Below are 27685 nucleotides of genomic sequence, written 5' to 3' on the forward strand. Positions count from 1 at the left end.
AGCCCTATCTCTGCTCCTCAGCCTGTAACCCCTCACCTTGTAAAGCCCTATCTCTGCTCCTCAGCCTGTAACCCCTCACCTTTTAAAGCCCTCTCTCTGCTCCTCAGCCTGTAACCCCTCACCTTTTAAAGCCCTATCTCTGCTCCTCAGCCTGTAACCTCTCACCTTGTAAAGCCATATCTCTGCTCCTCAGCCTGTAACCCCTCACCTGTAAAGCCCTATCTCTGCTCCTCAGCCTGTAACCTCTCACCTTGTAAATCCCTATCTCTGCTCCTTAGCCTGTAACCCCTCACCTTTTCGAGCCCTCTCTCTGCTCCTCAGCCTGTAACCCCTCACCTTTTAAAGCCCTATCTCTACTCCTCAGCCTGTAACCCCTCACCTTTTAAAGCCCTCTCTCTGCTCCTCAGCCTGTAACCCCTCACCTTTTAAAGCCCTCTCTCTGCTCCTCAGCCTGTAACCCCTCACCTTTAAAGCCCTCTCTCTCTGCTCTTCATCCTGTCACCCCTCAACTTTTAAAGCCCTCTCGCTGCTCCTCAGCCTGTAACCCCTCACCTTTTAAAGCCCTATCTCTGCTCCTCAGCCTGTAACCCCTCACCTTGTAAAGCCCTATCTCTGCTCCTCAGCCTGTAACCCCTCGCCTTTTAAAGCCCTCTTTCTGCTCCTCAGCCTGTAACCCCTCACCTTTAAAAGCCCTCTCTCTGCTCCTCAGCCTGTAACCCCTCACCTTATAAAGCCCTATCTCTGCTCCTCATTCTGTTTCCCCTCACCTTGTAAAGCCCTATCTCTGCTCCTCAGCCTGTAACCCCTCACCCTTTAAAGCCATATCTCTGCTCCTCAGCCTATAACCCCTCACCTTTTAAAGCCCTATCTCTGCTCCTCAGCCTGTAACCCCTCGCATTTTAAAGCCTTTTTTCTGCTCTTCAGTCAGTAACCCCCCACCTTCAAGGCCCTCTGCTCTTCAGCCTGTAACCCCTCACCTGTAACACACTCTCTCTGCTCTTCAGCCTGTAACCCCTCACCTTTAAAGCCCTCTCTCTATGCTCTTCAGCCTGTAACCCCTCACCTTTAAAGCCCTCTCTCTGCTCCTCAGCCTGTAACCCCTCACCTTTAAAGCCCTCTCTCTGCTCTTCAGCCTGTAACCCCTAACCTTTTAAAACCCTCTCTCTGCTCCTCAGCTTGTAACCTCTCACCTTTTAAAGCCCTCTCTCTGCTCCTCAGCCTGTAACCCCTCACCTTTTAAAGCCCTATCTCTGCTCCTCAGCCTGTAACCCCTCACCTTCTAAAGCCCTCTCTCTGCTCCTCAGCCTGTAACCCCTCACCTTTTAAAGCCCTCTCTCTGCTCCTCAGCCTGTAACCCCTCACCTTTTAAAGCCCTATCTCTGCTCCTCAGCCTGTAACCCCTCACCTTTTAAAGCCCTCTCTCTGCTCCTCAGCCTGTAACCCCTCACCTTTTAAAGCCCTATCTCTGCGCCTCAGCCTGTAACCCCTCACCTTTTAAAGCCCATTTTCTGCTCTTCAGTCAGTAACCCCCCACCTTTAAGGCCCTCTGCTCCTCAGCCTGTAACCCCTCACCTGTAAAATACTCTCTCTGCTCCTCAGCCTGTAACCCCTCACCTTTAAAGCCCTCTCTCTATGCTCTTCAGCCTGTAACCCCTCCCTTTAAAGCCCTCCCTTTGCTCCTCAGCCTGTAACCCCTCACCTTTAAAGCCCTCTCTCTCTGCTCTTCAGCCTGTAACCCCTCACCTTTTAAAGCCCTCTCTCTGCTCCTCAGCCTGTAACCCCTCACCTTTTAAAGCCCTAACCCTACTCCTCAGCCTGTAACCCCTCACCTTTTAAAGCCCTCTCTCTGCTCCTCAGCCTGTAACCCTTCACTTTTTAAAGCCCTCTCTCTGCTCCTCAGCCTGTAACCCCTCACATTTTAAAGCCCTCTATCTGCTCCTCAGTCTGTAACCCCTCACCTTTTAAAGCCCTATCTCTGCTCCTCAGCCTGTAACCCCTCACCTTTTAAATCCTATCTCTGCTCCTCAGCCTGTAACCTCTCACCTTTTAAAGCCCTATCTCTGCTCCTCAGCCTGTAACCCTCACCTTTTAAAGCCCTCTCTCTGCTCCTCAGCCTGTAAACCCTCACCTTTAAAGCCCACTCTCTGCTCTTCAGCCTGTAATCCCTCACCTTTAAAGCCCACTCTCTGCTCCTCAGCCTGTAATCCCTCACCTTTTAAAGCCCTCTCTCTGTTCCTCAGCCTGTAACCCCTCACCTTTAAAGCCCTCTCTCTGCTCCTCAGCCTGTAACCCCTCACCTTATAAAGCCCTATCTCTGCTCTTCAGCCTGTAACCCCTCGCCTTTAAAGCCCTCCCGCAGCTACTCAGTCTGTAATCCCTCACCTTTAAAGCCCTCTTTTTGCTCTTCAGCCTGTAATCCCTCACCGTTAAAGCCCTCTCTCTGCTCCTCAGCCTGCATCCCTCTGTTTTTGCTCAGCCTGTAACCCTGCTGTGTTAAATCATGAAACCTGCACCCAATTTGATTTACTCCTGAGCCCGTAACACTGATTGTCTGTGCCTGCGGGTGTACAGAATGATTGCCCTCCCACCTCCACAGCATGCAGCCCCCCCCCCCCCCCCGCCCCCCGGCTCCTCCCCTCCTGTGACTTTCTATTCACAGAAAGAGGAAGAGGAAGTGTGCGGCGCTTTCTGTGTTTTGCTGCTCGCTGTCTCTTCTGCTCTCACTTCAGCTTTACTTCCCCCGGTGGGTGGGGGGTTCACGGACCCGCCCCTCTCTGGTGAACGGACTGCGCAATAGATGTGACTGCTCAGAGGGTCTCCCTGTCCCGCGAGCTGACCGTCTGCACTGGTGAGTGATGCTGAAATATTGGGGTACAGATCTGCAGCGAGGGCGGGGCCTATGAAGCTGGGTGGCAGGGGGCGTGGCGAAGGGGTTCTTGGGGTGGTGCGAGGAACCGAGTCTGTTGGATTCTATCTGCGTCTCACCAGCCCGGGTTTAACTTATATGTGTCTCACCCTGGATGTGTAATGGAAACGACCCGCCAGCATTACGTGTGATCTGTGGCTATTATATCATGTTATGTTACCCGCGATTAGTGCCGCTTGGACCTTTAATTAGCTGCACCAGGATGAGAGCTGCTGGTGGGCACTGGCAGAGGAATGATGGCTGCTGGTGGGCACTGGCAGAGGAGTGAGAGCTGCTGGTGGGCACTGGCCGATGAATGAGAGCTGCTGAGGGGCACTGGCAGATGAATGAGAGCTGCTGGTGGGGTCTGGCAGAGGAGAGAGAGCTGCTGGTGGGCACTGCCAGAGGAATGAGAGCTGCTGGTGGGCGCTGGTAGAGGAGTGAGAGCTGCTGGTGGGCACTGCCAGAGGAATGAGGGCTGCTGGTGGGCGCTGGTAGAGGAGTGAGAGCTGCTGGTGGGCACTGCCAGAGGAATGAGGGCTGCTGGTGGGCACTGGCAGAGGAGTGAGAGCTGCTGGTGGGCACTGCCAGAGGAATGAGGGCTGCTGGTGGGCAGAGGAGAGAGAGCTCCTGGTGGGCACTGCCAGAGGAATGAGGGCTGCTGGTGGGCACTGCCAGAGGAATGAGGGCTGCTGGTGGGCACTGGCAGAGGAGTGAGGGCTGCTGGTGGGCGCTGGTAGAGGAGTGAGAGCTGCTGGTGGGCACTGGCCGATGAATGAGAGCTGCTGAGGGGCACTGGCAGATGAATGAGAGCTGCTGGTGGGGTCTGGCAGAGGAATGAGAGCTGCTGGTGGGCGCTGGCAGAGGAGAGGGAGCTGCTGGTGGGCACTGGCAGAGGAGTGAGAGCTGCTGGTGGGCGCTGGCAGAGGAGTGAGAGCTGCTGGTGGGCACTGGCCGATGAATGAGAGCTGCTGAGGGGCACTGGCAGATGAATGAGAGCTGCTGAGGGGCACTGGCAGATGAATGAGAGCTGCTGATGGGGTCTGGCAGAGGAATGAGAGCTGCTGGTGGGCGCTGGCAGAGGAGAGGGAGCTGCTGGTGGGCACTGGCAGAGGAGTGAGAGCTGCTGGTGGGCACTGGCCGAGGAGTGAGAGCTGCTGGTGAGCACTGGCAGAGGAGTGAGAGCTGCTGGTGGGCACTGGCAGAGGAGTGAGAGCTGCTGGTGGGCACTGGCAGAGGAATGAGAGCTGCTGGTGGGCACTGGCAGAGGAGTGAGGGCTGCTGGTGGGTAATGGCAGAGAAGTGAGAGCTGCTGGTGGTACTGCCAGAGGAATGAGAGCTGTTGGTGGGCACTGGCAGAGGAATGAGAGCTGCTGGGGGGGCACTGGCAGAGGAATGAGAGCTGCTAAGGGGCACTGGCAGAGGAATAAGAGCTGCTGGTGGACACTGGCAGAGGAGTGAGCGCTGCCGGTGGGCACTGGCAGAGGAGTGAGAGCTGCTGGTGGGCACTGGCAGAGAAGTGAGGGCTGCTGGTGAGCACTGTCAGAGGAATGAGAGCTGCTGGCGAGCACTGGAACAGCAATGAGAGCTGCCGGTGGGCACTGGCAGATGAATGAGAGCTGCTGGTGGGCACTGGCAGAAGAATGAGAGCTGCTGGTGGACACTTGCACAGCAATGAGAGCTGCTGGTGGGCGCTGGCAGAGGAGTGAGCGCTGCCGGTGTGCACTGGCAGAGGAGTGAGAGCTGCTGGTGGGCACTGGCAGATGAACGAATGAGCTGCTGTGAGAGGCGCTGCGGGTCAGGCTTGAGGCGCATTGGCAGAGCTCTGAGGACCCCACTGCTGTCTGTGAGATGCACTGCAGGTCAGGCTTGAGGTGCATTGGCAGAGCAGTGATGGCCCACTTCTGTCTGTGAGAGGCGCTGCAGGTCAGGCTTGAGGTGCACTGGCAGAGCTCTGAGGGCCCCACTGCTGTCTGTGAGAGGCGCTGCAGGTCAGGCTTGAGGCACACTGGCAGAGCTGTGAGGACCCCACTGGTGTCTGTGAGAGGGACTGCAGGTCAGGCTTGAGGCGCACTGGCACAGCTCTGAGGGCCCCACTGCTGTCTGTGAGAGGTGCTGCGGGTCAGGCTTGAGGTGCACTGGCAGAGCTCTAAGGGCCCCACTGCTGTCTGTGAGAGGCACTGCAGGTCAGGCTTGAGGCACACTGGCAGAGCTCAAAGGGCCCCACTGCTGTCTGTGAGAGGCGCTGCAGGTCAGGCTTGAGGTGCCCTGGCAGAGCTCTAAGGGCCCCACTGCTGTCTGTGAGAGGCGCTGCAGGTCAGGCTTGAGGCGCACTGGCATAGCTCTAAGGGCCCCACTGCTGTCTGTGAGAGGCGCTGCAGGTCAGGCTTGAGGTGCACTGGCAGAGCTCTGAGGGCCCCACTGCTGTCTGTGTGAGGCGCTGCAGGTCAGGCTTGAGGGGCACTGACAGAGCTCTGAGGGCCCCACTGCTGTCTGTGAGAGGCGCTGCAGGTCAGACTTGAGGTGCACTGGCAGAGCTCTGAGGGCCCCACTGCTGTCTGTGAGATGCACTGCAGGTTAGGCTTGAGGTGCACTGGCAGAGCTCTGAGGGCCCCACTGCTGTCTGTGAGAGGTGCTGCAGGCCATGCTCGAGGCGCACTGGCAGAGCTCCGAGGGCCCCACTGCTGTCTGTGTGAGGCGCTGCAGGTCAGGCTTGAGGTGCACTGGCAGAGCTCTGGGGCCCCATTCCTGTCTGTGAGAGGCGCTGCAGGTCAGGCATGAGGTGCACTGGCAGAGCTCTGAGGGCCCCACTGCTGTCTGTGAGAGGCGCTGCAGGTCAGGCTTGAGGCGCACTGGCAGAGCTCTGAGGGCCCCACTGCTGTCTGTGAGAGGCGCTGCAGGCCAGGCTTGAGGCGCACTGGCAGAGCTCTGAGGGCCCCACTGCTGTCTGTGTGAGGCGCTGCAGGTCAGGCTTGAGGTGCACTGGCACAGCTCTCAGGGCCCCACGGCTGTCTGTGAGAGGCGCTGCAGGCCAGGCTTGAGGCGCATTGGCAGAGCAGTGATGGCCCACTTCTGTCTGTGAGAGGCGCTGCAGGTCAGGCTTGAGGCGCATTGGCAGAGCAGTGATGGCCCACTTCTGTCTGTGAGAGGCGCTGCAGGTCAGGCTTGAGGCGCACTGGCAGAGCTGTGAGGGCCCCACTGCTGTCTGTAAGAGGTGCTGCAGGCCAGGCTTGAGGCGCACTGGCAGAGCTGTGAGCGCCCCACTGGTGTCTGTGAGAGGGACTGCAGGTCAGGCTTGAGGTGCACTGGCAGAGCTCTGAGGGCCCCACTGCTGCCTGTGAGAGGCGCTGCAGGTCAGGCTTGAGGTGCCCTGGCAGAACTCTCAGGCCCCTACTGCTGTCTGTGAGAGGTGCTGCAGGCCACGCTTGAGGCGCACTGGCAGAGCTCTCAGGCCCCCACTGCTGACTGTGAGAGGCGCTGCAGGTCAGGCTTGAGGTGCACTGGCAGAGCTCTCAGGGCCCCACTGCTGTCTGTGAGAGGCGCTGCAGGTCAGGCATGAGGTGCACAGGCAGAGCTCTCAGGTCCCCACTGCTGTCTGTGAGAGGCGCTGCAGGTCAGGCTTGAGGCGCACTGGCAGAGCTCTGAGGGCCCCACTGCTGCCTGTGAGAGGCGCTGCAGGTCAGGCTTGAGGTGCCCTGGCAGAGCTCTAAGGGCCCCACTGCTGTCTGTGAGAGGCGCTGCAGGTCAGGCTTGAGGTGCACTGGCAGAACTCTAAGGGCCCCACTGCTGTCTGTGAGAGGCGCTGCAGGTCAGGCTTGAGGCACACTGGCAGAGCTCTGAGGGCCCCACTGCTGTCTGTGAGAGGCGCTGCAGGTCAGGCTTGAGGTGCCCTGGCAGAGCTCTAAGGGCCCCATTGCTGTCTGTGAGAGGCGCTGCAGGTCAGGCTTGAGGTGCACTGGTAGAGCTCTGAGGGCCCCACTGCTGTCTGTGTGAGGCGCTGCAGGTCAGGCTTGAGGGGCACTGGCAGAGCAGTGATGGCCCACTTCTGTCTGTGAGAGACGCTGCAGGTCAGGCTTGAGGCGCATTGGCAGAGCAGTGATGGCCCACTTCTGTCTGTGAGAGGCGCTGCAGGTCAGGCTTGAGGCGCATTGGCAGAGCAGTGATGGCCCACTTCTGTCTGTGTGAGGCGCTGCAGGTCAGGCTTGAGGTGCACTGGCAGAGCTCTAGGGACCCCACTGCTCTCTGTGAGAGGCGCTGCAGGTCAGGCTTAAGGCGCATTGGCAGAGCAGTGATGGCCCACTTCTGTCTGTGAGAGGCGCTGCAGGTCAGGCTTGAGGTGCACTGGCAGAGCTCTAAGGGCCCTACTGCTATCTGTGAGAGGCGCTGCAGGTCAGGCTTGAGGTTCACTGGCAGAGCTCTGGGGCCCCACTGCTGTCTGTGAGAGGCGCTGCAGGTCAGGCTTGAGGCGCACTGGCAGAGCTCTCAGGCCCCCACTGCTGTCTCTGAGAGGTGCTGCAGGCCATGCTTGAGGCGCACTGGCAGAGCTCTCAGGCCCCCACTGCTCTCTGTGAGAGGCGCTGCAGGTCAGGCTTGAGGCGCACTGGCACAGCTCTCAGGCCCCCACTGCTGTCTGGGAGAGGCGCTGCAGGTCAGGCTTCAGGCGCATTGGCAGAGCAGTGATGGCCCACTTCTGTCTGTGAGAGGCGCTGCAGGTCAGGCTTGAGGTGCACTGGCAGAGCTCTAAGGGCCCCACTGCTGTCTGTGAGAGGCGCTGCAGGTCAGGCTTGAGGTGCACTGGCAGAGCTCTAAGGGTCCCACAGCTGTCTGTGAGAGGTGCTGCGGGTCAGGCTTGAGGTGCACTGGCACAGCTCTCAGGCTCCCACTTCTGTCTGTGAGACGCGCTGCAGGTCAGGCTTGAGACGCACTGGCAGAGCTCTCAGGCCCCCACTGCTGTCTGTGAGAGCTGCTGCAGGCCACGCTTGAGGCGCACTGACAGAGCTCTTAGGCCCCCACTGCTGTCTGTGAGAGGCGCTGCAGGTCAGGCTTGAGGTGCACTGGCAGAGCTCTCAGGCCCCCACTGCTGTCTGTGAGAGGCACTGCAGGTCAGGCATGAGTTGCACTGGCAGAGCTCTCAGGCCCCAACTGCTGTCTGTGAGAGGCGCTGCAGGTCAGGCTTGAGGTGCACAGGCAGAGCTCTCAGGTCCCCACTGCTGTCTGTGAGAGGCGCTGCAGATCAGGCTGGAGGCGCACTGGCAGAGCTCTGAGGGCCCCACTGCTGTCTGTGTGAGGCGCTGCAGGTCAAGCTTGAGGTGCACTGGCAGAGCTCTGAGGGCCCCACTGCTGTCTGTGAGAGGCGCTGCAGGTCAGGCTTGAGGGCACTGGCAGAGCTCTCAGGGCCCCACTGCTGTCTGTGAGAGGCGCTGCAGGTCAGGCTTGAGGTGCACTGGCACAGCTCTCAGGGCCCCACTGCTGTCTGTGAGAGGCGCTGCAGGCCAGGCTTGAGGCGCACTGGCAGAGCTGTGAGGGCCCCACTGGTGTCTGTGAGAGGGACTGCAGGTCAGGCTTGAGGCGCACTGGCAGAGCTGTGAGGGCCCTACTGCTGTCTGTGAGAGGGACTGCAGGTCAGGCTTGAGGTGCACTGGCAGAGCAGTGATGGCCCTCATCTTTCTGTGAGAGGCGCTGCAGGTCAGGCTTGAGGTGCACTGGCAGAGCTCTCAGGGCCCCACTGCTGTCTGTGAGAGGTGCTGCAGGTCAGGCTTGAGGTGCACTGGCAGAGCTCTGAGGGCCCCACTGCTGTCTGTGAGATGCACTGCAGGTCAGGCTTGAGGTGCACTGGCAGAGCTTTCAGGCCCCCACTGCTGTCTGTGAGATGCACTGCAGGTCAGGCTTGAGGGCACTGGCAGAGCCCTGTGGCCCCAGCTGCTGTCTGTGAGAGGCCCTGCAGGTCAGGCTTGAGGTGCACTGGCAGAGCTCTGAGGGCCCCACTGCTGTCTGTGAGAGGTGCTGCAGGCCAGGCTTGAGGCGCACTGGCAGAGCTCCGAGGGCCCCACTGGTGTCTGTGAGAGGCGCTGCAGGTCAGGCTTGAGGTGCACTGGCAGAGCTCTGAGGGCCCCACTGCTGTCTGTGTGAGGCGCTGCAGCTGCAGGTCAAGCTTGAGGTGCACTGGCAGAGCTCTGAGGGCCCCACTGGTGTCTGTGAGAGGGACTGCAGGTCAGGCTTGAGGCGCACTGGCAGAGCTCTAAGGGCCCCACTGCTGTCTGTGAGGGGCGCTGCAGGCCACGCTTGAGGCGCACTGGCAGAGCTCTCAGCCCCCCACTGCTGTCTGTGAGAGGTGCTGCAGGTCAGGCTTGAGGTGCACTGGCAGAGCTCTGGGGCCCCACTGCTGTCTGTGAGAGGTGCTGCAGGCCACGCTTGAGGCGCACTGGCAGAGCTCTCAGGTCCCCACTGCTGTCTGTGAGAGGCGCTGCAGGTCAGGCTTGAGGCGCACTGGCACAGCTCTCAGGGCCCCACGGCTGTCTGTGAGAGGCGCTGCAGGTCTGGCTTGAGGTGCACTGGCAGAGCTCTAAGGGCCCCACTGCTGTCTGTGAGAGGCGCTGCAGGTCAGGCATGAGGTGCACTGGCAGAGCTCTGAGGGCCCCACTGCTGTCTGTGAGAGGTGCTTCAGGCCAGGCTTGAGGCGCACTGGCAGAGCTCCGAGGGCCCCACTGGTGTCTGTGAGAGGCGCTGCAGGTCAGGCTTGAGGCGCACTGGCAGAGCTCTCAGGCCCCCACTGCTGTCAGTGAGAGGCGCTGCAGGTCAGGCTTGAGGTGCACTGGCTCTCAGCCCCCCACTGCTGTCTGTGAGAGGCGCTGCAGGTCAGGCTTGAGGTGCACTGGCAGAGCTCTGGGGCCCCACTGCTGTCTGTGAGAGGCGCTGCAGGTCAGGCTTGAGGCGCACTGGTAGAGCTCTCAGGCCCCCACTGCTGTCTGTGAGAGGTGCTGCAGGCCACGCTTGAGGCGCACTGGCAGAGCTCTCAGGCCCCCACTGCTGTCTGTGAGAGGCGCTGCAGGTCAGGCTTGAGGTGCACTGGCAGAGCTCTCAGGCCCCCACTGCTGTCTGTGAGAGGCGCTGCAGTTCAGGCTTGAGGTGCACTGGCAGAGCTCTGGGGCCCCAAAGCTGTCTGTGAGAGGCGCTTCAGGTCAGGCTTGAGGCGCACTGGCAGAGCTCTCAGGCCCCCACTGCTGTCTGTGAGAGGTGCTGCAGGCCACGCTTGAGGCGCACTGGCAGAGCTCTCAGGCCCCCACTGCTGTCTGTGAGAGGCGCTGCAGGTCAGGCTTGAGGTGCACTGGCAGAGCTCTGGGGCCCCAAAGCTGTCTGTGAGAGGCGCTGCAGGTCAGGCTTGAGGCGCACTGGCAGAGCTCTCAGGCCCCCACTGCTGTCTGTGAGAGGTGCTGCAGGCCACGCTTGAGGCGCACTGGCAGAGCTCTCAGGCCCCCACTGCTGTCTGTGAGAGGCGCTGCAGGTCAGGCTTGAGGCGCACTGGCAGAGCTCTCAGGCCCCCACTGCTGTCTGTGAGAGGCGCTGCAGGTCAGGCTTGAGGTGCACTGGCAGAGCTCTCAGGCCCCCACTGCTGTCTGTGAGAGGCGCTGCAGGTCAGGCTTGAGGTGCACTGGCAGAGCCCTCAGGCCCCCACTGCTGTCTGTGAGAGACTCTGCAGGTCAGGCTTGAGGTGCACTGGCAGAGCTCTCAGGGCCCCTATGCTGGCCAAGACATCAAGATCCTTGGGGTCAAAACAGCCATCAAGTCACTAAAAGACAACAAGGCCCCAGGACCAGACGGATATACAGCACCTTTCTACAAATCCTTTCAAAAAGAAATAGCACTGACCCTAACGAAAGCCGTCAATCACTGTGGAGGAGCAGGGGAAGTAACCGCAACAATGTCACAGGCCTATATCATAGTCATACCAAAGAAGGGTAAGGATCCACAATGGCCAAAGAACTCCCGACCAATATCACTCATAGACCTCGTCTGCGAACTATATGCCAAAATATTAGCAACAAGGCTCAGCAGAGTGCTCCCACAGCTAATAGGCAACACACAGGCAGGGTACATGAAAGGACGAATGTCCAGCGACAACACCAGACTCCTCTGCCAAGTCATAGAACACTGCTCGAAATCACACAATCCAGCAGTCACAATTACGCTGGATGCAGAATAGGCCTTTGACAGAGTGTCCTGGCACTTCCTAGAGGAATGCAAATAACCTAGGAGAGATGTTCACCAAGAAAGTCATGGCCCTGTACAAAAACCCAAAAGCGCAGATCGCCATTAATGGAACAACCTCAGCCCCTTTCAACCTCCGAAGAGGGACCAGACAAGGCTGCCCTCTTTCCCCACTGCTGTTCTTACTAGCCCTAGAACCACTGATCAAAGACATCCTCACTAACAAAAACATAGCAGGCATATCCATCAATAACACCATGGCCAAGCTTGCGGCCTACGCGGACGACCTGCTGATCATCACAGAAGATCCAGCAGAGTCCATACCAGCGCTCATGAGAAACATTGACCCCGACGCTTCCCACTACGGGTACAAACTGAACAGAGATAAGCCAGAGAGCATGCCAATGAACGTACACACAAATAGAGAAGTACTAGGAGCCTCGGGGCTAGCGTGGCAAACGAAATCAATCAAATCCCTAGGAATCAAGTTTGGGAAGAACCTAGGAACTACCCTCGAACAAAACAAAGAAAACACACTGAAAAAGATAAAAGGCCTGCTGGAGAACTGGTCGCCCAAATTTATCACCGGGTGGGGAAGAATAGAAACAGTCAAAATGATGGTGACACCAATAGTTAACTTCCTGGCCAGCATGCACTAGCACTAACTGACCATTTCCATAAGAAATAAATAGACCATGCATTGAACAAATTCATTTGGAGGGATAAAAAACCAAGAATTGCACTCCAAAAATTAAGATTGAGAAAAGAACTAGGAGGCCTGAATGTTGCAGACCTGGGAACATTTCAGACAGCCTGCATGGCCAGGCAGGGGCTACACTGGGTACTGCAAAACCAAAAATACACACCTACCTGGCTAGCCCTAGAGAGAGCCATCCTGGACAACTCAGATCCCCTAACCCTCCTCACAGCCAATAAACAGTCACTAAAAGGAAACCCAATATTCAAGATACCAAAACTGGCCCTCCTTAAGGTAGACCAAAAACTAGAGACAAGCATCAAAAAATCGAAATGGGTAGCACTCTGGGCAAACCCCAAGATAAAATACAGAGGCAAACCCCTAGAGATAAAAAAAAGTGGAGGACACTAGGCCTCTCACATCCGGCTCACCTAGAAGAGAAAGGCACACCCCTCACTTTCAATACCATCAGGGGTAGGTTCGCCCTCCCAGAGGTGGAACTATACAATTTCCTGGCCATTAAAACGGCAATTACAAAAGCAAACCTAAGTATACTGACCCCCTCAATTTTCCAATGTATGGAGGACCTAAAAAGGACAGGTCACCATGTATCACACCAATATAAACTCCTCCGTCCAACTACCTCAAAACTCAACGATAAAAACACAAGCTACTGCGAAACCCAGACAGGCAGAAATGTCACAGAACAGGAAACGGCTACCATGTGGTCTTCCACCACGCAAAACATAATATCACCAGTACTCGCTCAAACAAAATTCTGGTTACTGCACCGAGCACATTGGACTCCAGCACGACTAGCGAAACTAGCCTTAAGAGAGAATAGCCAATGCTAGAACTGCAATAACGATACAGGGGACTTAGCACATCTAATCTTCCAATGCAGCAAGGTCAACATTTTTGGGGATAAAGTGTTCAACTTCACAAACCAGACACTAGGCTGCACCCTCAAAAAAGAGTTCTGCACTCTAACAACAGCACACCTTAACACCGAGATTAACTCACAACAAGACAGAAACCTTCTCGACTTCCTCCTAACGAGCGCCACAAAGATAGTGCTAGCCAAATGGAAAGACACCTCCAAGGCCACCTTCAAAGGATGGCTAAACTGGATAACGTTCTTAAGAGGAGCCGACAACACAGCACTAACATACACACCGTGGAAGAAACCCAACAGAGAGATGTGGTCACCACTAGACAACTTCCTAGATCCGTTCCAACCACCATAGACAACATAAATAGCGATAACCATGCACAGTGCTGCACACCGATCTTCAACCAACCGCCAACAACTATATGTTATATGCTCATGTTATATGTTTAGAACCAAGCACAGGGCTAATAGGGCAGGTCAGTTGCAACGCTGTCACGAAAATGAATAGCCGAGCGGAACATGTAACCAGCCACCCAACAGCTACAATCAAAACGCTCATGACGTATTTTATGTTCCATACATGAATAAGTGATGTGATCTATTTGCCACAAGTTTACATGTTTTTATCTGTATGTATCATGTCAAGAAAAATACAATAAAAATATATTTTTTTTCAAAGGAAAAAAGAAAAAGCAACATTATAGTCTGTTAAATCAAATACAATAGGCTTTTGTCCAGCTGGTATTATTACCTCACTCTTTGAAGGTGCTGTCACTTGCAATAGTGATGAAAAAAGAGGGTTGGTAAAATAAAATATTTGCCTAAAATCACACAGCTTGGTCAGGGATGCTTCTGCATCAGCCACTGAATGGGTATCTATTTGTCTCTCCTTGTTACCTCAAATGTTTAATGCTTTATTTTTACCTCTTTGTGCATGAAAGTGGAGCGAGGATGGCAGGCAGCGGCCATATGAAAGCTCGGCACGTTAAGGGCTCTGGGTTGCAATGGGACCTCAAGCTAAACCAGAGACGGGCTTCAAACTCCACCTCAAGCCAGACCTGTGGCCCCAGCCGCCTGCAATGGGGTGCACACTACTCTGCCAGGTCCCCTCAAATCTGACTTGCTACGCCTCTTGCAGTCAGCACTGGGCCCGACAGAGCTCAGCCAGAGTACCCCACGCGAGACCCAATGCATGGGGTAACGGCATTGGCCACACACTGTCTCATGCCGCAGGGCAGGAGTCTCTGCATTCTGTAAGGCAGTGGCCGAAGTGGGCAGGATCAGCAGGGCATGGCATGCTCCAACGTTTTTAGTTTAACCCCTTCCACACGTGGCTAATTCCCTCACGGCGTGGTGGAAGGGGGGCCGCGTATGGCGCCGCGGTGCTCGTGACGAGCTCAGCTCATCATGCTGCACAGTGGAGCTGTGCTCATGACGAGCCGAGATCGTCACGACTCCGCCCACTCAATGGAACGCCCCGCTCAGGAGGGGAATCATCCCCACGTGGGCGTTCCGCAGCTGTTAGCACAGCTCCACTGTGCCTCGTCATGAGCGTCGAACGGGTTAATAGATTCCATTCCCTACTTTTTATTTCACAAATGCATCCCAGGACGGCAGAAATAGTCAAGGCCTATAGATAAGGCTCAGCCCTAGGCAACAGGCGGGGAGGGCAGGGCAGGAGAAAGACTCTGTCTCTTCCTTCATGCAGAGAGAAGACAAGGACAGTGTCCACTTCTGCTCGCCTTGGGAGCTGCCCCCCTCTCTCTTTCTTCCTCTTATTCCCGCTCTTTCTGTCTCTAGCTCACTTGCTGAATGAAAACAGTGACTTCAAGATACGGCTCTTACCCTCTCTTTCCTCTCCTTTCCTTCTTCCGTTCCCCTGTGAAATGGATCCAAAAAAGAGAGAAACACTTTTGCTGGAAATGCCATCTTTTTCTGAAATTTTTCTGTACCAAAGTGCGGCCTCGGGACTAAGAGAAAGAAAAGGTTCAAAATACGAAAATAGCTAAATAAAGCAAGACAGAGTGGTGGCAAAGTGGGCAGATTGGTTTTATTCGCACCCAAACACATTAGCGCCACGTTACAGAGTTTGCCAGTGAAGTGTTACTTTTGTGTTCTCGTCTTTCTTTGAACAACATTGGTTTCCCCGGGAGGGGAAGTGCCCTATTGCTGGAGGTTCTGCAATGCCTGGTTGATGCTTGGAGTGGAAAACGTTTAATGTGATTCTTATCAGCTGTTTTCCTCATTTTGGTATATAAATATTTATACCGCATATGAATATTTGTACCGCATCTCTTTGTTGATGGATGCAGTCTTTTAAAACCATACTGCTCACATTTTGTAAGGATGTAAGCAATACACATTGAAACAGGTCTCTTCCGGGCCATTGAGTCATGTCCTTCACTTTTCATGCAAAAACACTCATTGATTTCTGAATATTGATGGTACAAGTGTTACGGTAACCATGCTGGTCGTGCTTACATTTCACATGCTTTACTTAATCTTGCATTCCCTATGGATGTTTGCTTTTTCAAGGATGATGTTCCTTTTTATTTTAGTCAGCATGTTACCCTTGTCTAGTGCGTAATTTGAATTGAGTGGCACCCAGGTGTTTATGGCGGGGGCACAGTTGGGTTGTAGCTGAAGGCAGTGCAAGTTTCTCCCAGTAGGGCAGTAAGGTGTTGAGTATGAAAGAGGATGTAGCATTATGGCCAGAGCTGCCGAATTTGGAATGGGGACCCTGGCTCAGCCTTCATGACCAGTTCACCAGACCACTCCCCTGAGGAAGCACATTCCCAGGGTAGACCTTAGAAAGCCCTGCTAGACCCTGGAAGCTCAGATGTCTTAGCACCAGCAGGTGGACGCTGGCAGTGGCAAGTGTGGGGTAAACTTGAAGGCCTGTCCACCACAATCCATACTGAAGTTCACCTCCAGTCTTGCGGGCAGGCCCACGAAGCGGCACACCCTAGAGCAACAGTGACTCTGTCAATGAGGTCACAGGACCCTTGAGGCCAGTACGCCTCACCTATTGGCACCTCCATTGGCCTTATTTCAGCAGTAGCCATGCAACTCACCATGGATCAGCAATGCCGGATTGTCTCGTACACCAAACTAAGTTCACAAACTTCACGGTCTCTCAGCTTCATGCAACAGTACTTTTAACGTGTGCTGCCTGCTATAGAGCCACTGGAATTATGCAGCAAAGGAGAACAAAATGATGTCGCAGTGTTGGCTAAATTATGCAACAAATAAAGGCTACAGTGTAATTTGGTAACATTTCTGATACTTTATTACTTTGACCGTTTTACACATACTAACAGTCTCTGCAAAGGTTTTGCCTCATTATTACCAGTGTAACCTACAAATGCAGCAGTGGGAAAGGTGACCAGTCAACCTTTGCAAAGGGCCCTCAACTTTGCAGCAACACGTGTCACATATTTTAAAAACTTTTGATCCGTTTGAGGTACAAACATTTTTTTTGTTAAAATCATCAGATTTTGCAGCAGATGATGTGTTATGTGGCAAATATGGCAGCACCGTAATTATGAGGAAAACATTCGCAAACTAGGATATTTTGACGTTCAGGTGTGAACCGCTGTTGTGGAAAAGGGAGAAGTGCTGATGACAGAAACTGCATGGCTCAGAGACAAATAACTTTTAAGTCCACTTTTAAGCGCATTTGGACATTTTGTGATTGGAAACAAATCCCACTTTGTGAATGTATCAGTGTTGTTTTGGTTTTTCAGCTACCGGCTGGTAGCAACCCATGTGGAGCTCAGAGCTGCCCGTCACATACATCATTTTAATCGCGTCACACCCTTCTTATTAACAGGATTTGGCAACAAAGGCAATCATTTGACAGAGGCGTCCACAAAAAGGCGCATCAGCGTTTGGCTCTTTTGGTATCGTTCTGGGCCACATCCTCACATGACGTTGCAACATTGACCTTGTTTTCACTGGTAATGTCGCACCAGTTCACGTTTCTGACCATCCACGTCAGACCCACATGGTAAAATTATTCTTGTGATTATCCATGCAATAAATTATCCGGCTTATGCACAATCATTACTGATTTTTGCATACCTTTTGGACTAATAGGTACCCTTCTCTGTAAAATATACCTGCGGATAGTAGTCACTCTCTTCAACTTTAAACACCTGGACTATGCCTAATTAATCTGGTATGGGGCATTGCACCTTTTAGTCAGTGTGTTATTTTTGTCTAACATGTCTGTCCATTTGGCATAGAATGTCTAGATAGGTGCGTAGATACATTACAGGTAACCTCGCAATACATTGTACTAGCGCTGCTGTGCATGCGTTCTCGTTTTTAAAACCTCCCGTTTTGTATTTGATTTTATTTTATTTCTATTTCCCCTGTTTTTATTGTGTGTTCCCTCTTGCCCACTCATCTGCACAGTAATTGGTGATTTCACCGCTGCTCTAGCGGGTCCGGTCCCGGGGGTCTGATTTCTCGCTCGCCATATTGGGAGCGAAGGGGACATTGCTGGGCGCCATTCCTGAGCGTTCTAGTGCTCCTGCATCTTGAGATCCGCCTACTTAAGGCGTCGGTATTCGGGGGGCCAGCCTGGACAGGTAACCTCGCAATACATTGTACTAGCGCTGCTGTGCATGCGTTCTCGCTTTTAAAACCTCCCGTTTTGTATTTGATTTTATTTTATTTCTATTTCCCCTGTTTTTATTGTGTGTTCCCTCTTGCCCACTCACCTGCACAGTAATTGGTGATTTCACCGCTGCTTGAGCGGGTCCGGTCCCGGGGGTCTGATTTCACGCTCACCATATTGGGAGCAAAGGGGACATTGCTGGGCGCCATTCCTGCGCATTCTAGCACTCCTGCATCTTGAGATCCGCCTACTTAAGGCGCACTACTCAGCGAGCAGCGGTGACGCGCAGCAGGAGCACCTTCCCTGCGCGTGAGTCGTGCCAGAGTCCTGCCCGTCTGCGCCCGTCCGCGCTAAGGCGGCATCAGGCGTGTCGTCACTCTGATTGTAAGGGTCTCATCTGATAATGCTGCCGAGGTATGTTTACTCTCAGGCCGACTCGATCGGCATTAGCCATTCTATCCCTCGCTGCCACCATGAGTCCGTTAGTCCCCTCTGTGGCCCGCATATCTGCACTTGCTCGACATTGTCCCTGACTGCCCCCACTCCTATTTGCGCCCTTAGCGAGCTTTCCCTGGTCAAATCCCTCCGTAGTACACCTTTGGTCCCTCAAGGTATCACGGTTTGCAATCTGAACATTAGATCGCTTCCGAAGAACCACGCAGAACTTCATGATCTTATTAGTGAGGAACTACCAGGCGTATTTTTTATGACGGAAACATGGCTCCAAGAAGCTGATGCGGCCGCCATTAACCTTGCATTCCCCTCTGATTATTCCATCTTTACACATAATCGGTTATCTAGGGGTGGTGGCATTGCTGTAGTAGTAAAATCTTGTTATCCATGTGAATGGACGGTAGTAGACCTAGTGGAGTGTGAAAGCGCTTTCTTTAAAATCTCTATCAGCCATCAGTTCACTCTGTCCGGTCTCCTAATTTATCGCCCTCCTGGCTGTGACACTGCTTTTCGAAAGGCTCTCCCAGAATGTGTCAGCTCCCTGGCACTGGGCTGCGCTAACTTTTGCATTCTTGGAGATCTTAATCTTCATTTTGATTGCGCCTATATGCCCACTATCAGCAGTACCTTGGCTGATTTGGAGGCCCTTCAGCTCAATCAACTGGTCACCTTCCCTACTCATCTGGGGGGCCATACTCTTGACCCTTTTTTTACTAATCTAACTGGGGCCAAGGTAACCAGGCCTAGTCCTGTAGATTGGACTGATCATTTTCTGGTGAAAATATCTCTTATGCTTAAAGAGCATCCGTTTAAGCCCCAAGATAGAGTAGTGATGAAACATCACTGGAAGAAACTTAAACTGGATGATTTTCATCATCCCCTGGAGGTCAACCGATTAGGCTCTCACCTTAGTGTGGAAGCTGGGTATGACGCTTATTGTGATTGGGTTTCTCATGCTTTAGATGCTCTAATTCCCGCCGCCTGGACTAAATGCTGTTCCAGAAAACCCAGCCCATGGTACGACAGTTCCCTGGCTCTGCTAAAAAAAGCCTGCAAACAGGCAGAAAGGGAATGGCGGAAATCCTATGAGGCTGGGAAACAAACTGCCTATCTCTCAAAATTAAATTATACAGCAGAGCGGTATGTAGAGCTCATGCGGCTTATTACGCCCAGGAATTTAGAAATAGCCCCAATCCGTCCAAGGTAATCTTCAAAGTCCTTAAGGACTTGATGGCCAAAAGAGCTACTGCAGCAGAAGTCTGCTCTGTGGATCACTGCGAAAATCTGGCTGCTTTCTTTAGGGAAAAGGTTCAAGCTATCTATCGCGCCTTTCCCACCATTAATCAGGGAGATGAGGCTTCCAGTTCCACACTTATCATAGGTGAGGGTTTATCCTCTTTACCTAGTTTGTCGATGGAGGCATTTTACAAACTGGCCTCTAAAATGTAATCAGGCTCACCAGAGGATCCACTGAAGCCTGCCCAGTTTAGAGAATCTGCTGCTGCCTGCCTCCCTCCAGTATGCCACCTCATCAATCTCTTCCTCACTTCGGGCATTGTCCCGAGAAAGTGGAAACAAGCCGTTGTGACACCCATACTCAAAAAGGCCATCCTGGACCCCCTTGAACTTGAGAGTTATGGCCCTATCTCTCTCCTTCCTTGGACCGCGAAAATTGCGGAAGCCCATGCGAATGACGTGCTGACTAAACATCTTGCGAGGGAATGTATTCTGGATCCCTCCCAGAATGGGTTCTGTGCGGGCCACAGCACGGAAACTGCCCTGCTCTCTATGATGGAACATCTTCGTTCTGTGCTCGACTCCGGTCAGACTGCGGCACTGATACTTCACGAATTAAGTGCCCCGTTTGACACGGTTTCGCACAAAATTCTACTTCAACGTCTACGAGAGGCAGGGGTTGAGGGCACTGCTCTCGATTGGATCCGCTCCTTCCTATCTGATCGGACCTTCAAGGTTGCCACTCCACCGTTTGGGTCCAAACTCTATCCCCTGGATCTGGGTGTGCCTCAGGGTTCGTCATTGAGCCCCACATTATTCAATCTTTATGTGAGGCCGCTGGCATTGGGGTCTGACCATGGCCTCTTATGCTGACGACACGCAGCTGGCGGTCACCCTGAGTGGGGACTCCGACCGTGATGCCCCCAGATTTCGGGAAGGACTCCTGGCAGTGGCCAGCTGGATGAATACCAACTGTCTCCAGCTTAACGCCAAAAAAACGGAGGTCATGATAGTGGATAAGCGAGCGGATCTCTGGGATGATAAGTGGTGGCCCCCTGAGCTGGGTGTAACCCCTACCCCAGTGACAGAGGTAAAGAACTTGGGGGTTTGGCTTGATCCTGCCCTCAACTTTTGTGGCCATACGAAAAAAGTAGCGGCCACCTATTTTGGCATCTTACGAGGGCTGAGACCTATCCTGAGGTTCTTTGATGCCTCAACCAGGCAGCTGGTCATTCAAGCATCTATACTATCACGGCTTGATTACGCCAGCTCATTATTGCTGGGTGCCAACCAGGCTGAAATCGCGCGGATGCAACGTATCCAGAGCGCTGCAGCCAGAGCCCTGGTGGGGCTACCGAGGTTCTACTCTGCTGAGAGTACCATCCGCTCTCTACATTGGTTGCTGGTGGCACAGAGGATCCATTTTAAGACACTGTGCCTGTCGTTCAAGATCCTCAGGCTGGCCTCCCCCCCGATTCTTGACAATCTTTTGAAGCCTTATGTTGCCTCACGCCCTCTCAGATCCATGGGCCAAAACTTGGCTGTGGTGCCGCGATTCAGTTTGTGCAGAGCGGGAGGACGTTCCTTCCGAGTCCTGGCTGCGAAGCTGTGGAATTCTTTACCGTCCCACATCCGCGAAATTGATGAGCTGCTGAAATTCAGGAGAGCCATCAAAACGCATTTGTTCCCCCATTCCTCTTAGGATTCTGTTTTGTGTGCTTCTTCCATCTTTCTGTTGTGTTGTCTGGATTCCCTTCCAGAAGCGCCGGGATGCCCCTTTGCTGGGGCATCTGTGCGCTATAGAAGTGTTATTAACATAACATAACAACAAATGTATTTTAATGTTAGTAACTTATATTGAACCTTAAATAAACATGTGTATCCATTGGTTGAATTAAATACAGTGCTCAATTTGCAAAAATATTAAGTCCAGGCACTAAAGATTTTAGCAGGAGGCTACACCCACGTCCCCGGGGCCCAGCCACTTCCGCCACTGGCTCCACTCACTTACTCTATTTGCTCTACCCACACCCTCAACTGGCCCTGCTGAAGGCCAAATGTAATACCAATCTGAATTTCAGCAAGGGAGCCTTCTGCCCGGGGAACATTTTAGAAAAAAGAAATCTAAAGTGCATTTAAAGCTCCGTGTTGGAATAAATATGCTAAAATGACTAACGCATTGAAAAGGGAACAAGGTCAAACATGTACAGCAGGGTGTACCTCTTAATCCCATGTAATACCTGGCTATACCATCACCTTTCCCACAAACCACTTAAAACCTCGGTGCGCAGCTCTGATGATTGAGAGAGCATAACTGCAAACATGAAGAATAAAAATAAAATCTCTAGTGCATCCAAAACCTGCTGAATATTTGTCAGAAGCAGATATTAGAAACTCTTGAATACAATTCAGTTTAAAACAAGTTGCAGTAGCTTGAAACGTGTAGAAAGTGGAAACATGCAGAAAGAGATTCTAGCTTTTCTCTATCTAAGGAGTGGAGTGCAAAAACAAACATATTCTCTCTGCTGGTTTTTGTAAACTATTAAAATAGAGCAGAAGAAAGAAATGCAAAAGCTGTAATCTGCTGCTCTGGGTGGAGTCGTGGCAGCAGGGGCGGCTCTAGGCTCATGGTGGCCCTGGGCAGGGAGCGTAGGTAGTGGCCCCGGAAGAGGGGGTCCGGGAGAGGCGGAGCACGGAGGCCAGTGAAGAGGGAGGTTCAGGGTGTTTGGAAGTGGAACAGAGCCAGAGGCCACCAAATCCCTGCACGGGACCGCCACGCAAATATGTATCCATCCTAAAAGGATTATTATATTAAGGATATATATTGGCGTGGTGGCCCCTGGGATTTGGTGGCCCTGTGCAGGTGCACAGCTTGCACATGCCTAAGGCCGCCACCTGGTGGCAGCTCAGCAACAATAGGTTCATGTTGCAACTTCATCTTGGCCTGGGAGAGCTGTAAAGATGTATGAAGAGAACACACATCTGAGACTATCTCAGGAAAACTGATGTCTGCAGCTTTAGCCTCTCCTGGTTCACACCAATGAATAAAAGGGAGAGTCAATGAAAGGGAATATCAGCCCAGGATCACACAAATTGGCTAAGCGGGGAAGCTGGCGCTATCCCAGGTTTTTGATTTTCATTGTAATTTAGCCATAACTGGACATGTTTTTCTGATACTGAAGGGTAACGTTTTGTCCTGAAGGATGAGATTATAGCAAAGATGAGAGGCAGAACTCAGGGGCATATTATCAACGGCCAGCGATAATTATCGCTGGCTGTGCCTAGCGATAATTTTGTTATCGCAGGCTGTCTCTGGAATTTATCGCCCTGGTGGCTCGTTATTAACTACACGTTTCTTCAGGGCAATTAAAATTCCAGAGATAGCGGGGTTATCGCTGTTTTTCAGGGAACATCGCTGGCGATAACCTTGCTGATACGACCCACGCGGTCGTATCAGCACAATCCGCCCCAATGTTAGGGATAAGTAAGTCTGCATTTTAGCAGACGTTAGATTTTGGAGAAAACAGCGTTTTTCTCCAAAAACTAAGGTGTGCTAAAATGCTTGGGCAGCCTTGTAAATATCGTGATGTGAACATCAGCGATATTTGCAAGGTAGTCCATCTGGGGTACGCCCAGTGACGCCCACTTTGCATCTGATTAGAGATGCAAAGGGAGGCATTGAGAAAAAGGATGCAAACATGCAATTATGCATGTGAACACCCTCTTGTAAATAGGGCGATAGTTTTATCTCTGCTTTTTTAACTTTTTAAGCCAAAAAAGCTGAGACAAAGCCCTTGTAAATATGCCCCTCATTTTCTTTTTGCCGGGCATACAAGCTCTTCACGAAGGAGAGACTGAACTCTCCGTTGCCGACTTGCAGCATAATGCTGCACCCGTGCAGAGGACGGCTTTGTGCACTCTCTTTATGGCTGGCCTGGCTGAAATTAAAATGAACAGAGGGGCGTCATAATCAAGTGTATGTCTGAACCCTCGAGCGCCCTGCAGAGGTGATATATGCATGCATGCTCACTGTGGGAAGAAGAAGCGCGCACCTTTTATGCGGCTTGGTGTTTGTCACGCGAGCGTGCGGTCTCAGCAGCCCTCTGCAGGGGGCCTCGGTAAGTCAGACAGTATTTGGAGTTCCCTCATGATTCTGCCAGAAGTCTCCCTGCTATGAAAATTAGTTTTCGTGACCTTTTGTTTTTGTATAGTAAATGCAGTAGCCATTTCAATGTGGTAAATGCTTTTTTGTGTGAACGTGGTGGGCAGTTTCCCGCTGCCATCACTGTGCGTGCAATGAAACAACCACATCTGAGCAGGTGCCACGGGCCAACAGGGGTTTAAATCAGCAAACCACTGAAAGCCGTCTCACGAGAAGGCCCACTTCATGAAAATAAATCGAGCACACGCACCCTTCAAACCAGGCTGCAGTCGCTGCGAGAGTACCCCGGCTGCAAATTAAGGTGGGGGCGCTGGGGGTCGTACATGAACACTGCAGTCGGCCCATTGTGTGATCTTCGGCCTAGCGGCCTGTGCCCTTCCAGCAGCTCTGGGACACATGACTGCACTGGATGTGCTGGTGCACAGAGGTCAGGTGTCATGCAAGACGTTTGGGTCTGCCGGGAGATGATTTACAACCCTGCAGACAGTGCAGCCGAGAGCGCCCCTCGTTACCACAGATGCACTCACTTCATATCTTTCTCCCAAGCCCTGGGCTGAGTGAGGCTGGCTGACAGTAAGTTACATCACTGAACCTTGTGATGTCAGATTTACCGTGAAATGTAAGCTCTTCATCGAGGAGACCGTGTAATCTTAGTGAGCTGATATTGCATGTAGACCCGCGCCTCAGAAATAAGTACCGGTACTAAGCACCAGAAACCATCGGCACAAATTAAGCACTGCAGAGCCATCTTTAGGTTAGATTTAGGGAGCCCCAGGCAAGGCTCATTTTTTTTGGGGTGGGGGCCCTGTTCAGAAGAACTTTAATACCCATGTCCTGCTAATTCAAGGTCACTTGACGCCAAGGAACCTCATAGTAAAATTAAGCTTGTCGTTTTTGAATGCCAAAAAAATAGTAAACTTAACCCGTTTGTTGCGCCCGTCGACCAACGGCCGTCGCGAGCACTACCTCGGTAGTGCCGCGCACGTCCGTTGGCCGATGTGGACCTGCACACTCAATAGAATGCCCCGCACGGCGTCAGAATTTACGCCGCTTTTCAGGGGTTAAACAAAAGTGTAAGTTTACCTTTGTGAATCAGTCTCTTTGTCTTGAACGCTGTACATGATCATTAACTGATTGTCATCCCTGGGAAAAATGTATTGAAATACATTCCATACATAAGTTTTGACTTTCTGCGAGGGGGGGGGGGGCGGAGAAGAATCTAGAACAGTTAAAATATAGTGTTTGATGTTTGTGTTAAATCACATTTAGTGCCAGGAAACCCACCCGGGTGATAGAGCGCTGTACAGGTCCTCATAACGTAACGTTTACATAACGTTTCACACCTAAGTACTGGGCATGGGATGATAAGATTAGGGACACCTCATTATGCAATTCTTCGGCTTCAGCATTAATCCGCCATCTGATGCATAAGTTAAAGATTTCAACAAAAAATGTTTCTACATAGAACGGATCAATAGAAACTAAAAAAAAAAAAGGGACATAGAATATAGGTCAATAATAGAGGTGTTGTGAAAGTTAACCAGCCACGTAAGGTGTTGATTGCAGTATTCAGATAATCCACTTGTACTAAACAGGTTACAATTTTACCCAAGACGGCATCCATGACGGTCGCCAGTAGGTAGTTAAAGTTACAACCATGTTTCTATAGGAAAAGCGTTTTTTGACTGTCCTATATATTTGGCACAGTTTGACAAATCTTCATGAAATTTTCCAAACAAAGTATCCCAGTGAATCGTGCTCTGCATGGAAAGTTTTGGGGTGATCCGTCAAGCGGGGGCAGAGGAAAATGGGGGGTGGGGTGAAAAAAGTGTGTTTCCCATGTGAATTCCAATATTACTGGAGTGCACACTTTTTATTCCTGGAGAAAGCTGTACGAACCCTGGGAGTAGAAGTGATGTGTATGTATGTATGTATATATATATGCAGTGAGCAAGGCGGACTCGTCCGTCGAAAAGCGTCTCGCTGTATCGCATCGAATAAATACTTTTCTTTGATTGATATCCCACGGAGTCGGTGGCTGTTTCTTTGATCTCGGAAGCAGGATTGGAACAATATATATATATATATATATATATATATATATATATATATATATATATATAACAATAAATATATATATTAAAACATTAAGGCCACGCAATCAACAGAAAAAAGTGAAGAAACAACAAAAGAAGATGTGAGCGCTGCAAAAAGCGAAAAGCCATACAAAAAACCAAAAAGGCAATATTGGCGCAAAAATCAGTAAAAGAAAACACAATTATTCATTTGTCAACAACAACTTTGACCGAGGCAGAAAACCAGGTACTGAGCCTTGGTCTGATTTACTGTCCAGTCTCGGACTTTAATTACACCGAAACCCGAGTAGATGTCTTTTGTTATATACCCAAATTGCAGGTGCGTAACTTTTTCAGCATTAAGGATGGCCCCAAGGAAGTGGAGCAAAAACCAAATAATCAGATAAGCATGGAGCTCTCAGCAGCAGACACAACAAGCATTTACAATGCAATGGTCTCGGCAATATTATAGGTAGAGCTATTAGAATTGCTCATTATTTTTTTATCTTTTTTGTATCCCTAAATAAATGGCATTGTCATTTGTATTGGCATTAGCTTTGTTTTTGCATATGTGATACCTATTGCATTAGCAGAGAGAGAGTGAGGTAGTGAGATAGAGAGAGCGAGTGAGGTATTGAAATAGAGAGAGAGTGAGGCAGTGAGAGAGTGAGGTAGTGAGATGGAGAGTGAGGTAGTAAAGAGTGAGGCAGTGAGGGAGAGGGATGTTGTGAGGTAGTGAGATATAAGCATAGAGTGATGTTGTGATGTAGTGAGATAGTGAAAGAAAGAGTGAAAGTGAGTTAGTGAGATAGATAGAGTGAGGTAGTGAGATAGAGAGAGCGAGTGAGGTATTGAAATAGAGAGAGAGTGAGAGAGAGTGAGGTAGTGAGATACAGAGTGAGGTAGTAAAGAGTGAGGTAGTGAGAGGGATGTTGTGAGGTAGTGAGATATAAGCATAGAGTGATGTTGTGCTGTAGTGAAATAGAGAAAGAGGTAGTGAAAGAGAGTGAAAGTGAGTTAGTGAGATAGAAAAAGTGAGGTAGTGAGAGAGAGTGATTGAGGTAGTGAGTGAGTTTGTGAGGTAGTGAGATAGAGAGAGGTCGTGCAAGAATGAGGTAGTGAGGGTGAGAGTTGTTGTGCTGTATTGAGATAGAAACAGAGCGATGTTGTGAAGTAGTGAGCTAGAGTGAGGTAGTGTATGAGAGAGTAAAAGTGAGTTAGTGTATTTGAGAGAGAGAGAGAGTGCGGTAGTGAGATAGAGAGAGTGAAGTTGTGGGGTAGTGAGAGAGTGATGTAGTGAACTTTACAGAGAGTGTGTCGTGATATAGTGAGGGAGAGATAGTGAGGTAGTATATAGAGAGAGTGTGAGGTAGTGAGATAGAGAGAGTGAAGCAGTGAGTTAGAGAGAGAGAGTGAAGTTGTGAGGTAGTGAGAGAGTTGTGAATTTTTGAGAGAGTGTGTCGTGATATAGTGAGGCAGTGAGAATGAGATAGTGAGATAGTAATAGATAGAGTTAGGTAGTGATGTAGAGAGAGTGAGGTAGTGAGATAGAGAGAGTTACGTTGTGAAGTAGTGTGTTAGAGAGATATAGTTCCTGTGGTAGTGATATTGTGATGTTGTGAGAAAGAGAGTTGAGTAGTGAGGTAGAGATTGAGGTAGAGAGAGAGTGAATGAGAGATAGTGTAGTAGTGTGAGAGATAGTGAGTTAGTGAAAGAGAGAGTGAGGTAGTGATAGAGAGAATGAGGTAGTAGGGACGGTATAGTGGAGCTGAGGAGAGAGTGAAGGGATGGTGCAGTGAGAGGCTGAGGAGAGTGCATCAGTGAAGGGACGGTACCATAAGAGGCTGAGGAGAAAGTGCAGCAGTGAGTGATGGTGCAGTGGAGGAGTGAGGGCTGCAGCCTGGATGGGGGGCGGGGCTGAGCAGAGAGTGCAGCAATGAAGGGACGATGCAATGGGGGGCTGAGCAGAGTGCAGCAGTGAAGGGACAGTGCAGGGAGAGGCTGAGCAGAGAGTGCAGCAGTGAAGGGACGGTGCAGGGAGAAGCTGAGGAGAGTGAAGCAGTAAAAGGACGGTGCAGTGGGGGCTGAGCAGAGAGTGCAGCAGTAAGAGGACGGTGCAGTGGGGGGCTGAGCATAGAGTGCAGCAGTGAAGGGACGGTGCAGTGGGACTGAGGAGAGAGTGTAGCAGTGAAGGGATAATGCAGTGAGAGGCTGAGGAGAGTACAGCAGTGAAGGGACGGTGCAGTGGGGAGGAGGAGTGAGTGCAGCAGTGAAGTGACCGTGCAGTGAGAGGCTGAGGAGAGTGCAGCAGTGAAGGGACTGTGCAAGGAGAGGCTAAGGAGAGAGTGCATCAGTAAAGGGATGGTGCAGGGAGAGGCTGAAGAGAGTGCAGCAGTGAAGGGATGGTGCAGTGAGAGACTGAGGAGAGTGCACAAG

The 27685-nt window shown here is 51.9% G+C and overlaps 1 protein-coding gene across 1 annotated transcript in view; it reads left to right on the plus strand.

Moving 5' to 3' along the window:
• The first annotated feature begins 2643 nt into the window (after nucleotides 1-2643).
• UNC93B1 (unc-93B1 regulator of TLR signaling) overlaps nucleotides 2644-27685 on the plus strand; it is a 170951-nt gene continuing 145909 nt past the window's right edge. Inside the window, exon 1 of the mRNA XM_086953294.1 lies at nucleotides 2644-2848. The gene's annotated coding sequence lies outside the window, so the exon portion shown is untranslated. The remainder of the gene's footprint in view (nucleotides 2849-27685) is intronic.

Source organism: Lissotriton vulgaris, chromosome 1_2 (genome assembly GCF_964263255.1).
Source record: "Lissotriton vulgaris chromosome 1_2, aLisVul1.2, whole genome shotgun sequence".
Lineage (NCBI taxonomy): Eukaryota > Metazoa > Chordata > Amphibia > Caudata > Salamandridae > Lissotriton > Lissotriton vulgaris.